The 16,783-nt window shown below is 43.9% G+C and overlaps 1 long non-coding RNA gene across 2 annotated transcripts in view; it reads right to left on the bottom strand.

Moving 5' to 3' along the window:
* Window positions 1-3,161: 3,161 nt before the first annotated feature.
* Window positions 3,162-16,783, bottom strand: part of LOC137538246 (uncharacterized) — a 57,647-nt gene continuing 44,025 nt past the window's right edge. For both annotated transcript variants that reach the window (XR_011024717.1, XR_011024718.1), the window contains exon 3: window positions 3,162-3,250. This is a non-coding gene — a long non-coding RNA (uncharacterized lncRNA). The remainder of the gene's footprint in view (window positions 3,251-16,783) is intronic.

Genomic DNA, 16,783 nt, shown 5'->3' with positions numbered 1-16,783 from the left:
TCTGTGATCTTTCATTTTCCAAAGACTGTGGTCTGATGTGTGTATGAGCCTTTAGGAAAATGAACGATCAGACCAATTTTACCCCCTTCCATGTAGTATGAGAGCCATACCTACACAGTCTATTCTATGGAGCTGAACTCCCCATCAGACAGAAATCTTTGCAAGATGCTGCACACAAAGATGCTGTACACATTCAAAAGATCAGTATCTGCAAAAGATCTGTTCCTGCAAAATGCATTCATAGTCTATGATATCTGCAGATCATCATACACACCTTGTTTAACAGACATTCATCTGCAGATCCGATCCACCAGGATGGATTTTCAGATCTGCAGATGATTGTCTGATCTGCAGATGAATGTCAGTTAAACAAGGTGTGTATGATGATCTGCAGATCTCATAGACTATGAATGCAATTTGCAGGAACGGATCTGTGGCAGGAACAGATCTTTTGCAGATACTGATCTTTTGTGTCTGCACAGCATCTGTGTGTGCAGCATCTTGCAAAGATTTCTGTCTGATGTGGGGTTCAGCTCCATAGAATAGACTGTGTAGGTGTGGCTCTCATACTACATGGAAGGGGGTAAGATTTCTGTCTGATGTGGAGTGCAGCTCCATAGAATAGACTGTGTAGGTATGGCTCTCATACTACATGGAAGGGGGTAAGATTTCTGTCTGATGTGGAGTGCAGCTCCATAGAATAGACTGTGTAGAGTATGGCTCTCATACTACATGGAAGGGGGTAAGATTTCTGTCTGATGGGGAGTGCAGCTCCATAGAATAGACTGTGTAGGTGTGGCTCTCATACTACATGGAAGGGGGTAAGATTTCTGTCTGATGGGGAGTGCAGCTCCATAGAATAGACTGTGTAGGTGTGGCTCTCATACTACATGGAAGGGGGTACGATTTCTGTCTGATGGGGAGTTCAGCTCCATAGAAAAGACTGTGAAGGTGTGGCTCTCATACTACATGGAAGGGGGTAAGATTTCTGTCTGATGGGGAGGTCAGCTCCATAGAATAGACTGTGTAGGTGTGGCTCTCATACTACATGGAAGGGGGTAAGATTTCTGTCTGATGGGGAGTTCAGCTCCATAGAAAAGACTGTGAAGGTATGGCTCTCATACTACATGGAAGGGTGGTAAGATTGGACTGTGATCTTTCTTTTTCCAAAGACTATAGTCTGATGTGTGTATGAGCCTTAACGATCACTTGTTTGCAGGATACCTATGAATGTTTTCTCTCTGAAAAATGATGAATGATTGTTTTCCTGTCAGAGCAGTGAGTCCCTAATGCCTGGTACGCACCAGATAGATGGGTTGAATCGATTTTCCGATCACTTATACAAAGTCGATTAGAAAAATGATCAGAAATCAGATTAGACCTGTCAGAAATAATCAATTTGAACCCATCTATCTGATGGCAAATTGCATGGTGTGTACCAGGCATGAAGTAGCAGAGCAATCATCTCCCTCTCTGCTCTTCTGTAACCACAGATCTGTTGCATTTATTTTATAGTATTTATTGTACTGATTCTTTCAAAGGTGTTTTTTTTTTACTGTTTGCCAACACGGTACAAATATATATTTTTTTAATTTTTAGTGTATGTTATTACTTTTGGTATACAAAACAGAATGTAACAATACAAAAGTATACAACAGTACATTTGCAATTATAATTATAGAGAAGTTGTCTATCTCATACTAGACTACTGCTGCCTTTAAAATGAGCCAGCAAGGGGTTAAGATTTAGCTTAGAAGGGGCTGCCATAAATCTCTCTAAGGAAAAAAACCCTTATCTGTTTAAGATTTACAATCCTGGGGGAGAGAGGAGAAGGAATGGCTCAAGTCATTAACAGAATCTGACCAGCAATACATTGTTTAGCCCAGCTTGAGTTGTAAAGTGGAAATAATTCTGTTAAAATGTTTACTTTTACTGGATCAGAAATTGTCTACATTGTGATCCATGTTTCTCTCACCCCTGGCAATAAACTGAAGCATGTATGTTCAGTAGATAGCACTGTCTCATCGCACACCACGAAGTAAGGAAAATACACGGAGCTCTGGAATTCTGACTGTGTGTGTGCAGCAAAGCCGGGGCACTTTGGAACAGGAGAAATGATTTATTTTGACATGCAGCCTCTTATCTCTCTCAGGTCCTGCCGCCCTTTTATCCTTCTGATTTTTTTCCGCCCTAGGCCGTGACCTTTGTGGCCTTTGCAGAAATCCGGCCCTGATCATAGTCTAGGGCCAATTTAGGGGGAAGCCAATTCACTTATCTGTATGTTTTGTTCCTTGCAGATGTTGACCTGGCCGGGATCCGAACTGGTCCCAGCACTGCAAGGCAAGAGCGCTTATCCCTATGCCACCATGCTGCCCATATAAAGCCAATAAAGCCAAGCTGAGAAAAGATTTTAGATGTCAGGGGCGTAACTGCTGGGGGCCCAGAGCTGTAAGGGGGCTCCAACTTCTACCTTACTCACTCACTCAATCACTCAGATAAGGTGTTTTTATGGCTGCAGTTGTTAGGGGTGTGAAGATTCTGATGTCCACACTTGTTGATGGGCCCCCAGACTGTGAGAATCACCAGGGGTAGGCAAAGGAAGGAGTGTGAACGTTTGATTTGTACTGTAGTTACGCCACTGATGCAAGTTATGTATGCAAATGTATGCAGCTTTAAAAATAAACCAATCAAATCCTGCCAAGGTTCCGCCTGGTTGGAATTCAGTTGTTCCTTTTTCATACTGTATACATTTCCATGCAGAATTTGCATAATTGTTTGTGGGGCTTGTTTCCCTATTTATTCAGATTTTTATGTGGAATGTTCGTTGCTGTTTTTTTTTTTTTAATTTAAACTGTAAATGCTCTGGTCACAATCTGCATTTTCTGATTGCCCAATGTAATTTCCATGCGAATTTCATGCCAAAGCTATTCTGAGACTCTTCAGTGAACGTCATATTAAAAATCTGTTTCCACTAGAGTGTGGTAACTTAGCAAATATCCTCAGGGCTGATGTTCTAACGACAGAAGAAGCCAGATGCAAGAGCTTGAGTCCCAGGTAGCCTGAGAGACATACCAGCTGTCTAACTGCAGTTCCTGATACGCTGAACAAAATGTACAGGCGCTATACTTACTTACCAGTCTCAAATAATAGTGAAATATGTGCCAATGAACAGCAGCCAGTGATGATGCTTGCATCTTACAGCATATTGATGTCATTCTGGAGAAGATGAAAAGACCTTATTGGGGGACATCTATCAAAACAAGTTATTCCCACAAAGGTGGTTAGGAGGGAATCTGACCAATTCATGGTAAACAAAACAAATATGCAGCAAAAATTCGAGCGACAGTCACTGCTTTAAAGAGGCACTGTAGTGACATATAGTAGAATGTAGTACATTATTCAGGATACCCTCCTGTATTTCAATTATCAAGGCTTCAGCATCAGAAACATTTCCATTATCTATATATAGTTTTATATTGGCATGTAACCCCACCCTCCCAGTGATGTTTAGCCTAAGCTTTTTAGTTATGCAGAATACTCCCCCCAAAGCATTCTGGGAGACCAGATGTTGTTTCTATTGAATTCGTAACTCACAGTAAACAAACTACTTCTACAATAATGCACCTATCAGCAGTAAAGATGCAGCAACCTGTGAAAAAATGTAAGAATGTAAATCGGATATAGAAAATATTTTACAGTGAGCAACCATTGACTAAATCATTTATAAAGTAATATTGTTGAAAATAAGCAATTTTATTCAATAAACTATATTCAGTTCCTCTTTGAACTAGTAATCAACTTCTCTTGTGTGATTGTATTTACAGGAAACGGTAAGTGTGTTCAAAAGTAACACATGTGATCAATTTTGAAATCTCTGATTGGTTCCCCATGATCAAGTGTCATGTCATGTATCATACTACTAATCTGGACTGATTTAGCCACTTGTGGGTAGGGATGGTCGGAATGCCAAATTCCAATTCCGCGGTAATTCCGCATTCCGTCATGTACCGATTACCGATTCCGCTTTCCGCTACCAATTTCCGCATTCCAAGGCGGAATGTCCGCCGGAAATCGCGGAAATTCCGCCCAACTTTAACATCGATTTTCTCAAAAACTATAAGGTCTTTTTGAAAACTTTTTTGCATCTTGCTCAGAAGGTTCTGTTTAACCTCCTGAGCGATAATCCCGAGCTGAGCTCGGGGTATATCGCGCAGGAGGATTTCTCAGGCCCTGGTGGGCCGATTTGCATAATTTTTTTTTGTTACACGCAGCTAGCACTTTGCTAGCTGCGTGTAACTTCCGATCGCCGCCGCTCGCCGCCGATCCGCCGCCGCTCGCCGTGCCGTGCAGCCCCCCCCCTACCAACCCCTTGCGCAGCCTGGCCATTCAGTGCCAGGCAGCGCTGAGGGGTGGATCGGGACTCCCTCTGACGTCACGACGTCCATGACGTCGGTGACGTCATCCCGCCCCGTCGCCATGGCGACCGGGGAAGCCCAGCAGGAAATCCCGTTCTGAACGGGATTTCCTGCTTACTCTGATCGCCGAAGGCGATCGGAGTGGGTGGGGGGATGCCGCTGCGCTGCGGCTATCATGTAGCGAGCCCTGGGCTCGCTACATGATTTAAAAAATAAAAAAATTTAAAAAATAGTGCTGCGCCACCTCCTGGGCGATATAATTGTATCGCCCAGAGGGTTAATAAACCCTGAAAATGTGGTGTTTCTAGGACTTACGGGGGCTTTGCTATTACCCGCTAACGTCGGCAGATTTTTACTGTAATGTAAAATGCAGAAAATAGGCAGATGCAGATTTTCTGCATTTTACATTACAGTAAAAATCTGCCTACTTTAGCGGTTAATAGAAAATCCCCCTTAAGTCCTAGAAACACCAAATTTTCAGCGTTTATTAAACCGAAACTTGTGAACACGATGCAAAAAAAAGTTTTCAAAAAGACCTTATAGTTTTTGAGAAAATCGCTGTTAAAGTCGGGTGGAATTTCCACGATTTCCGGCGGAAATTTCCGCGATTTCCGGCGGAAATCCGCCTACGGCACTTGCATTACCGATTTCCGGATTTCGATGCGGAAATGCAATTTCCGATCGGAATTTCGGAAATTGCATTTCCGCGGAATCCGAATGAGCATCCCTACTTGTGGGGAAATGGCAGGTTTATGTTAATCGACATCTAAACTAAAGGGGACATGATGCTGCTATATTTATTTTCTTTTAAACAATACCAGTTGCTTTGCATGCTGCTGATCTTTCATGCATCCGTAGTGTCTGAATCAAACATCGGAAGCAAGCATGTAGCAAATTCAGTCAGACTTCAGTCAGGGTTTATAGCTAAAAGTATTAGAGGCAGATGATCAGCAGGACAGCCAGGCATTGGCAATGTGCATTGTTCAAAAGAAAATAAATCTGTCCCTTTCCATATTCCTCTCTTTTCAGGTTGGCTTTATATTTGTTCTTTAAAGGACCACTGTCGCGAAAAAAAGTAAGCAGTTAAAATCTGACAGAACCGACAGGTTTTGGGCTAGTCCATCTCCTAATGGGGGATTCTCAGGGTTTTCTTTGTCTTCAACAGCATTTCATGAATGGCAGTTTAACTGCCAAAATAGTAAGATACCAGCCAGCCTCCCTACTCACTTTCACACTATTTTGTCAGTTAGACTTTGCAACTGCTGTTCAGGAAATGCTGTTGAAAACAATGAAAACCCTGAGAATCCCCCATGAGGAGATGGACTGGCCCAAAACCTGTTGGTCCTGTCAGATTTTAACTGCCTACTTTATTTGCGATAGTGGTCCTTTAATGTTCATCCATAAGATTACCACATTCTGTGATAAGAAAGTGGTATTTATCTGTCCAGGTGACATTATTTCCTTTGCGCAACTCACATTATACCCTCAATGCAGACATGCAAATAGCATATAACCCATGTTATACATGCATGCTGTATACGTAAGAAGACTTGCACAATCTGCGTAGCACCCATGCAGTATTTTGCACACACACCAGTAAAATTTGTGTGCACTCTGTGCATATGTAACTTATACCATAGTTTCATGACTCTGCCCCATTATGTGCACCTGGTATGGAAGAAAGCTCAATGTTTGCGTTACAAATCCTGAGGTAAGTGAAGTAAACAGAACTTGTGACATTTTCATGAATTCTTTAAAGAAGATGTTTATTGCATCCAAGAGGTAATTTACCAAGAAAAAAATAGGAAAATGGTGTTTCTATAGCAACACCTCTAAGGGCTCGTTTCCACTAGGGCGAATCCGCATGCGGGCACTGCATGCGGATTCGCATAGCTAATGTAAGTGGATGGGGCTGTTTCCACCTGAGCGGCGTGCGGGAGCGATTTGGCAGCGGGCCAAATCTGCACGGCGGGACCCACAGTTTTCGCCTGCGTCGGGAATCCGTGCGAATCGCCGCTAATGTATTTAATAGTAAAAACGCATGCGTTTGGTACATGCGTTTTTACCCGCGATTTCGCGTGCAATTTCGCACCCTTCCCAATGTTATTTTGTCCTGGCAGTGTCATGGTTAATTTCGCATGGCACCCTGCCATGCGAAATCGCACGCGAAATCGCGGGTAAAAACGCATGCGGAAACGCACCCGCATGCGTTTTTACAAGCGTCGGAATGCCGGCGAAATCGCGTCGCACTAGTGGAAACGGGCCCTAAGGGATGAACATAGCTAGATACAGTGAAACTTAGTGGTAATTACAACAGAAAATGGTGAATACCTCATGTGGTGCAGTTTAATTATCTCTGCCCATATTTGGATCCACGTATCTTGGTATATGAAAAATGTTAGCTAATGTGGGTCAGAAAAGATACAGTCTGGCTGGAAAAAAATTATTCTCAAATTCACATCCTATATGGGATTTTTAGTGCAGCATAACTCATTTTTTATCTATTTTTTATAGGATTTTACTGGCTTTGGCTTATCTCATTATTCACTAACAATAAAAAGGCTTGAGCAAAGTTTTGCGTTAATTAGAGTCTAATTAAGTTTGCAAATTAACACATATGTGGAAATCGTGCAGCAATTAATTGTCTCCATGTCTGGCATGTCTGGCTTAATGGCTATTAATATACTGCTCACAGCGGGGGTTCAGTGATAACTCATACCAGTGGAGCAGTGCTTTTCTTCATGGAAAATAGATTACCATGCTGTTTGCAAATAACAGAATAAATGAAAATCCCCCCTCCCCCAGAAAGAGTCCCAGGCCTGCCAACAAAAAGGGGTGGGGCTCTGATATGGTCTGGGGACATTCTCTTCCCCCCAAGAACTCTGTCCCCAGAGCAGAGGTGCATTGGCTCCTGAAGTGGCATAGTACTCCCTCCATTCCAAGAGTTTCTTTCCAACCGCTAGTGGGCATGGGTGCTCTGCAAGCAAAGTCCTGTGTCTGCTCTTTGGAATGAAGGTACAATGGTGTTTGGGTACAATCTGTGAGTATTTTTTCACTATCCAACATTGTGATCCAAATCCGTGATCGGGAATGCGGCCGTTATTTTGCATATTCGGCCCGTAATCACGGGAAAAATATCCATGATTATAAGCTGAAAACCCGCCAACTTTAGCGGTTAAAACTGATATGAACACAAAATTTGCAGGATATGTTAAGTAGAACAGTGAGAACAAGGGGATTTTTTTTTCAAAAAGACCTTGAGATAATGGATTTTAAAGGTTCAAATGAAAATAGTATACAAATAAATGCGGTAAATGACAGTTAATGTATTTACCGCATTTACATGTATACTTTTTTCCTTTGAAACTTCCTTTGAACATTTAAAATTGATGATATCAAAAACTATAAGGTCTTTTTGTAAAAATTTCTCCCTTGTTCTCACTGTTCTACTTAACATATTCTGCAAATTTTGGTGTCTATAGCATGTAAGGGGGCTTTGCTATTAACCGCTTAAGTCGGTGGGATTTGGCGGTATTTAATGTAACGGTTGGGTGTAGCAACTCAGGTGTCTGATTATTTGGTGATCTGCAGAATCACCAATAATGCAGACGCTATACCTGATTATGTGTGATCTGCAAAATCACCAATAATACCAGTATAGCAACACAAAGAGCTGAGTGTGTAGTGTTTGGTGCAACCGTAACTTTAATAGTTTTATGAGACCTCACCAGAGGGGCTGGTGAGGTACTATCGGAACACTGACCGTGTAATAGGGTTCAAGCTCCAGCAAGCTGGAGATACAATACTGAAGAGACCGAATCTCCAGAGGAGCGGGTGACTCAGAGTGTACTGCAGCCTATGAGCAGGAGACACAAACAGTACTGCACTAAAGAATAACTTCACCAGAGGAGCTGGTGAAGCTAGCACCTCACCAGTGGCGAGGGCCCACTGGTGAGTAGAATGGTCTGACAGGCAAGGTTTGGCAACAGAGAGGTAAGTATCTGTACAGAATCGTGAGGCAGGAGAGGAGTCGGTAATCAGGCAGAGGTTCAGCAACAGAGAGGTAAATATCAGTACAAAATCGTGAGGCAGGAGAGGAGTCGGTAATCAGGCAGAGGTTCAGCAACTTTAAGGCAGATAGGCAGAAGTACAGAATCGTCAGAGTATAGCCAAGAGTCATACACAGGTAATCAGTACAATATCAACAATATCCTAGGCTAGTTGTGAAGTCCTTGATATCAACACCTGGGATCTAGTCTAAGGTCTGAGCGCTAACACACGAGGTATTCACGACAACAGACAACCTCTGAATGAAGCCCGGAGGCTTAAGAAGCAGAGGAGAACTCACTGGCACGCCCCCTTGCGCACAGCCAATCCTGGGCGCCGTGAGTCTCCTCTGCAATCAGCTGACCAGCTTCCTCCCAGCATAAAGGTCCCGTCTGTGCCCGCGCGAGACGGTAACCCCCCTACCAAATGTACGTTCCGTCCTCGGCATCCTAGACGCCGGGAGGACGGGTGGCGGCATGGAGGCAGCTGCGGCGGCGCTGTTCGCCGCAGCTGCCTCGTCTGTTACATTTAATCACCAATACTTTATTATTGGAAACTTTAAATTCGATTTCTCCAAAACTATAAGGTCTTTTTGAAAAATTTAAGTTGTAGCCACTGATCACCTTTATAATCAAAGCAATTTTGGTGATTGTAGCATGTATGGGAGCTTTGCTATTAACGTTAAAGTCAAATCCGGATCACAAACCCGTGATCACAGATTTTACAGGCAGTCACGGATAAAATCCGAGTCAAATTCGTCGGTCAGTTTTAAATCCGGATCACAATCACCGCTTATCCGGATTTTGGGACTGCCGTGGCCGGATTTATTTGAATCCGTGATCGGAGGTATCCGAGCAACACTATGAAGGTACAGTATCTTATTGGTACAAATTTGGAGTAATTAGGACAGCACTTCACTCCAGCTCATATGCAGAGGGTTCTCCAAAGGAGGAGGCGGCAGAAATCTGTGCAGAAGGACCCAAAGAGGAACTGTAGTGAAAATAAGGTAATAAATAAAAATGATTATTTTTCACAGTGTTAATGTATACTCCTGATTTGCTCAGTGTTTTTCCATTGTAAATTCTTCCAGTGTTACAGCTTACAGGCTGCCTGCAGTGTGTCTACTTCCTTCTTTCATGTAAGAAGACAAAGGGTTAACATCCTGTGTGTACATATTAGCTTTGTCTGCTGAGACGGCCAAACTTCTGGGCTGACGCAGCTGAGAGATCAAATTACACTTGTGATTACTTGAAGATGAGGGGGAATTAGACAGGCTCATCTCTAGTAATGATTAGCACAGATTTCGCATAGATGTCATTTTGAATTAAAATTCGCAATTACGATGCAAAATCGTAATGCAAAATTTCAGGTCAAATTGTAATTAATTTCATCTGTAATAACTCATAATTTTGCATAAGTTTTGCATAATTACACAAAAATTACATGAAATCACACATGATCAGGAGGCGTGTATGCAGCACAGCGAGTGGCTGTCGGGAGGTAGCATGACCAGGTAAATATAGTCACTTAGCTCCACACGCTCAGTACTGGGTTTCTGGAAAGGCCGGTGCCTTGGGCGACTGCAGTCCAAGGGGAAATCTGGATGTGAAAGAGGGGTGGCTACCAGTGGCGTAGCTAAGGAGCTGTGGGCCCCGATGCAAGTTTTACTTGGGGCCCCCCCAAGCACTCTATACATAACAATTGATACGGCGCACCAAAACCTGCCAATGGCAACTACAGTGTCAGAGGTGCAAGAAGAGGATGGGGAACAATTTGTTAATGATTACCACTATTCAAAGTATCTATAGAAGTGATTAATATGAGCACAGGACCAATAGAGAGAGAATACTGCAATTGCTGCAATTGAGGGAGTGCCCTTCGGAGCCCCTCTGGCCCAAGGGCCCTGATGCGGTCGCAACCTCTACAACCCCTAATGCTACGCCCCTGGTGGCTACATATGGAAGAGAAGACTGCAAATAGGAAGCAACATATGAAAAAGGGAAGCTGATGCCTAAGCGGGAACTGAATATGAAAGAAAAGTGCTGCAGAACATGGATGGTACCAATGGAAGAGGGGGCTACATATGGAATGGGAGGGGAACTGCTGCGTATGGAAGTGGAGCCCCAACATACTTGGCCTAGAGGCGGAAAAAGTATAAATCTGACCTTGCACATGCTAATACTCTTTCAGAGAAAGGAAAGGGGGGAGCTGCTTGTTTTGTTAGGGGCGGGGCCTACTGCAGTTGGACCAGGGATCTTTTTGTTTGCCAGGAGGCTCAGGCATCTGTTGTAAAGCCCCTGCAGGATGTAGACACACAACTGTCAACTGCCTGTGTAAAGAGGCCCTAAATGGCATGAGACACAGGCACTCAAGAACTGGTCAAATTTTAAATGGATGCAAAGCTACTTATAAACAGCAGAGAAGTGGATTTTACAATTCAAGCTGCACAATTTGACTCCCCCAAAGCACTACAGCTCGACACTTCCTTCTGCCCCACTGACTTTTGTTTTTTACAGGAAGAGGCGGCAAGTTTTACATAATAATAATAGTACCAGTAATAATAATTATAATAATAGTCATTATTATTATTCCCTGTCTATAATAATATAAGAATTTCACAGAGAGGGTGACTTGCCATGTCAGAGAAAGGGTCATCATAGCATAAGGCTATCAAATGATATAAACTTGTTGCTGCTGGGTACTGAGATGATTTGCACTGAACATAATAACACAGTTTGTCCAGGCAGGAGCCTGAGGTAACCAAACCTGAGATACTTCCAATTAGCCTAGTGAGAACTAAGTGCAGAAAGGCTGCAGAGTAACCGGCTATGGGAAATGGCAGCAATTATATTTCTACAAACACCTGCCAATAGAACAATCGCTCACTGCTGACTTTTTGCAAACCTATTAGCTGCAGATAAAGTTATATTTTACCATTTTGCTCAGGGCTGTCTAACCTTTTGCACAGAGTGATACTTTGTGTGATGCTCCAGAGGTGAAGGAAGTCTTTTTATGTAGATCTGCTCCTGACCTGAATGGGCATTTTTTAAAGTGGGATTACACTCCCAAAACTAAAATTTCAGTAATTACCCTTAGTTACATAAAAAAAATTGAAAGCATTCCCACGCATTTCCCGTGTGTAAAAATGTTTGCTTTCACTGCAGAGAGCAATACAGGCTTGCTTATCTGTGCTCATCAGCAAATGTAATAATTGCCGTCTGAAGCTCTCTGAGGCATGTGTCTTCTCTCGGCCTCCTCATTTTCTGTTGAAGTGACTTAGCTGTTGCCAGGGTGATGTGTCTGTTCAGCAGAGGGAGGAGGCAGAGTGAAGGCACACACCTCAGAGAGCTTCAGCTGGCAATTATTGCATTTGCCTTTGCTGATAAAAAGAGATCAGAAAGCTTTTCCTGCTCTCTGCCATAAAAATAAAGGTTTTATTTTAGTTACTGAAATGTTATTTTTGGGAGCATAAACCCACTTTAGTTGGAACTATTAGGGTGTGGTTGTAAAAAAAATAATGTTCAGGTAACCCCCTACTTATAATAAACACAATAATAAACATATACTCATCAGTTCAATGCAAAAACACAATTAAAGTAGCAATCGTGAGATTGCAACTTAGGTAAAAGCCCCTCATGGAAAAACAACTATCTATTGAAGAGAGAAGAAAGATTTACAAAGTACAGGTAATACCCGTGTCACCACCTGCACATAGAGCCACCACTTTCCCATATGAAACAGCCAGAAACAAGAATAATAGCTCTAGCTCAGCCCTGTGTAAGCACCAACTACTGTATTATATCCCAAAGGTGGAGAGCAGGCTATGACAGCTGCGTTTCCAGGACCGGAGCTCCCATGACACAGTCTGAAGTACTTGCTTCATGCTGTGTTTACATAGTGGAGACGCCTGTAGTGACAGAGTGTGGGGTGTGGACTTGGGGACCGGGGTGCATGGCAGAAGTAGGGAAGGGGTTGACATCATTCCTCCCTTCCTCTCCATGGACCCTCCCCCTGTCCTTTTGCAGAGAGGCACAGCGCTGGGTTTTAAAAATTACTCACCCTGCTCCATGCGACGCTTCCATCTGCTCCGGCAGGCGGCTCATCTCTACTTACTGTTTCCCTGCAGGACTCATCATACACACATTATACAGAGAGTGGGTGGGCAGAGAGGAGCCGACTGCTGGAGCAGACAGACGCTTCGTATGGAGCAGGGATGGGTGAGTCATTTACAAAACCCACTGCTGCACCACTCTACAGGAAGACGGGGGCGGGGCATGGAGTAAGAGAGGGAGAAATGATGTCATACCCCTCCACGCAGTGTCACTCACCTCCTCCCACCCAGTGGCACTTATACCTAAGTACATCTTATTTGGGCGCCAGGCAGTTCAGCGCAGGGCAAGCCGAATGACAGCTCTCCCTGCTGCCACTAAACTCTCCAATGGCGTTAAATACTATTCCCCCTCTGAGTTGTCGCAATGTGGAGGGAGATGTAATTCAGGGTCTGGCAACCGCCGGAGCCCCGAATTACAGTTATTCGGGGCGGGCGGCATAGCAGTGCTGCTATGACGGCACTCAGCGGTAAGTGCCATGCGCCAAAATAACCTGCTTCTCTTATACCTGGCTAACTTAACTGAGGGCACTAAGGGGTGATCGGAAAGTGCAATTTCTGTTCCGCCGGAATTGCGAAATTCCGCTAGCACAAAATTCCATAACTGCTACATACCGTCGGAATTTTTCTAAATTCCACGGAATAAATCTCTCTCTCCTCCTCCTCGGATCTTGTCTTCCAGGGATTTGTAGGGTCTCAAAAGCAAGCTCACATGCATTGAACCCAGGTCAACTGCTTGGAAGGCAGCTATGTTCACCACTATACCACCAACACTGCATGCTGAAGCCAACCTAGCATGTACCATTGCGATAAGAGAAAAATGAGCTTGCTTATTTGCCTAATTTGCTAGATGAAACCAGTGGGACACATGGTGATACTGCTTACAGGCTTCAATTCAAGACTTCAGAAAGATCATGTGCCCCCCTGGATGATGCTGGTGTAACACACACAGCAAAGGACAGCAATTTGAAGTCTGGAATATTCCAGGGCAAGGGTGGGAAGGATGAAAAGCTTGCTGAGCCCATAAACCAGAGGTCGATGGATCAAAACAATCCTCTGCTAGGTGTTCTTTGATTTTTGCACCTTGCTTTACCACATGGGCCAATCGGTGGCCATAGCCCCTTAAGAGAAAGTGTCATTAGGGCCTTGCTGTAACATAGATAGTGTTATAAACTGTTCTAATCACCTTGCTTCGACACCATCGTCTCACAGACTGTGAGATCACTTGACTCTCCACACCGCAAACAGGATATAGACTTTCTCAGGCTTCTTCAATGTTTACGTTATTTATTCAGGAAACAGGAATACAGATAGATACATACATCATATCCTAGCCATGCCAATCTTCATGTGGCATTACAAGCTCATGATTAGACTCCCTGCTGGAGTCTATCAGGTACCTTCTTCCTAACTACGTTACACTAAACTACCTATGTACAGCATACATTATATCAGATTACAGAAAGGAAGAACATGCTTAGAAGTCGTCCCAGTCAGCCTTGCTAGCTAGTGCAGAAGGAAGAAGCAGAAGCAGAAGTGACCTCTCGTAGCTCCCTCAGCCTTTAATACTGACTAGGAAAGAGTTAAATATGACATCATCTTCGCCACCCCCTAGACCAGATTATTGGTGGACTCACTCGTGGTGTCATCATACACACCTACTTGATTAATAATCAATGAGGCCTTTGACCCATATACAGGAACGTGGATGTTTAGTAAATATGGCCAATGTTTTCTGTTCCTGTGGTGTAGTGTTGAGGTCAGAGTAGTCCGATGGCCTTCTTTTAGGAACATGTTCTCAGTATCTGCGTGTATCCTCTGCTACACGCAGACCCTGAGATGCCTCTGCCTGCATCACAAAACCTCTATTTATTTTAAAGGCATACACTGCGGACAAGCCTTTTACATAAAACTCAGGCCAAGTAACTGAGGCCTACTTAAATTATAACAGATAGTAGTGTAACTATTTCAACTAATGTACCCTTCTTAAACTTGAAGGTTATATACAAATGTAAGCAGAGTGGTGCAGCGGAAGTGTGCTGGGCCCATAACCCAGAGGTCGATGGATCGAAACCATCCTCTGCTAGGCAAGATTTCATTTTTGCACCTCACTTTATCGCATGGACAAAATGGTTTCCATAGCCCTGCAAGAGAAAGTGTAATAAGGGCCCTGCTGTAACATAGATATTACGGTAGCTAAGACTACTCCTGGGCCTTTCTTGTAGTTGAAGAGATGAGTGAACTGTGACACCGCAAAAAAAAAAAAAAACCAACAAAAAACAGCAAACAGAGAAGCTTCCCCATATTGGAGCATTGGATTTGGTAAAGTCTTAAGCCAATGGCCTCAATTCACTAAGCTTATCTCCTGTCTTTAATAACGTTTCTAGAGTTGTCACCATGGTAATGAGGCATGTAGTATTCAGGATACATTTTACCTCAGGCAAACCTAAAGTTAACTCTTCTGTCTTTAAGTTAACTCTTCAATCCTTAAAATAACTCCAGAGTGTGAGAAAACGCGGAAAAGCCGCCGCGTGCGCTCAGAGCAAGGCGGCTGATTCCGCGTCCAATGCGGCGGGTTGCAGGCATAGGCCTACATCTGCCAGTATGGCTGAACGCGGAGAAACCGCCGCATGCCTTGATAGCGGTGCGGCGGGCTCTGCGTCCAGCGCGGCGGGTGGTACGCAAGACATGTCTGGTGTGGCTGGGACTGATAGTCCACACAGGTTCAGAAGGAAGCGCGCACGCGTTGAGAGGCAGAACTTTTATGACAGCCAGAAGGGAGTCAGCTGACCAAGCCGATCAGCTGACGATTGTACCAGTTGCCATTGGTCCAGCACTTAGGGGAGGCGCTGGAGAGCGCTGGGTTATATATACTGGGTGCTGGTCATTCACTGGTTGTCTGCCGTTGCGATCACTACGTGGAAGCACTCAGACCTTATTGTCAGAATCTGTGTTATCATTCTGTTATACTTCAGACTAGTTCCAGGGTGTGTTGATGATCAAGGACCTCACACCCAAGATTAGGAATCTGTGTTATCATTCTGTTATACCTCAGACTAGTTTCAGGGTGTTGATGACCAAGGACCTCACACCCCAGATTAGGGACTTGTGTTACCATTCTGTTATACTTCAGACTAGTTCAAGGGTGTTGATGATCACGGAGCTCACACCCAAGACTAGGCATTGTTTATTATCTGTTATGACTTCCTGCTTTCCTGACCACTCTTCTGTTCACTGATTTGGTACTTCGCTATATCTGATACTCTGTTGCCAAACCCTGCTTGCCTTAGGATTACCAAATCAGCCTCCTGTCTTTGTACTTTGTATGTCAGTGTGTTGCCGACCTGGCTTGTCCGACCATGAGAGCTATCTCTCCAGTTAAGAGATAGTTCACAGATCAGTCAGTGGCATCCTTCTATTGGTGTCACTCACGCTCTGGTCCTTCCCTCTCCCAGTCTGACTCCTCCCTGCTGGAGAGTCTCAGGCTGCTGGAAGGTACTTGTTCCAGCAGTATTCCTTACTGCCTTGTACCTGTCCTCCTGGTATTGTTCTCAAAGTATTACTGTTGCACCAAACACTCATATCTCTCAGGTGTCCAGAGGTTAGTAATATATCTGATTATCGGTGATACTGCAGATCATCAATAATTAGGTATATATCTGTATTTTTGGTGATACTGCAGATCACCAATAATCAGACCCTCTCTGTGTTACACCGATCGTTACACAGAGTTAAAGACAGGCTGTTAATTAACTGCGTGTGAAAATAACCATAGAGGAGGTAAATTAACTACAGAGGAAGTAAATTAACTACAGAGGAGGTAACTTCAGTAATGAAGAGATAAGATAACTCTCTCACTGTGTCGTGGCAAGTTTTCTCTTGCCTTATTATCTCCAGCATGATCTTAGCGAATTGACGCCAATGTATTGTAAGCCACAAGTAAGCTTTAGGTAAGCAGGAATGGTTGCATGGTCACCTAGCTTTTCATCCTTCCCACCCTTGCCCTGGAGTCTTCCAGACTTCAAATTGCTGTCCTTTGCTGTGTGTGTTACACCAGCATCATCCAGGGGGGCAGCTCTCCCTTCTCTAATTACTGCAGGCACTTGAGTAAGTGAAAAGCCTGACGCTGCCTGACTTTTATAAGGGGGGTGGGGCTCCAGGATGGAGTGTAGCCTGATTGGCTACAATGTGCCTGCTGACTGTGATGTAGAGG

This window comes from Hyperolius riggenbachi, chromosome 11 (assembly GCF_040937935.1).
Source record: "Hyperolius riggenbachi isolate aHypRig1 chromosome 11, aHypRig1.pri, whole genome shotgun sequence".
Taxonomy (NCBI): domain Eukaryota; kingdom Metazoa; phylum Chordata; class Amphibia; order Anura; family Hyperoliidae; genus Hyperolius; species Hyperolius riggenbachi.
This window is presented reverse-complemented; position numbering and strand designations above follow the sequence as displayed.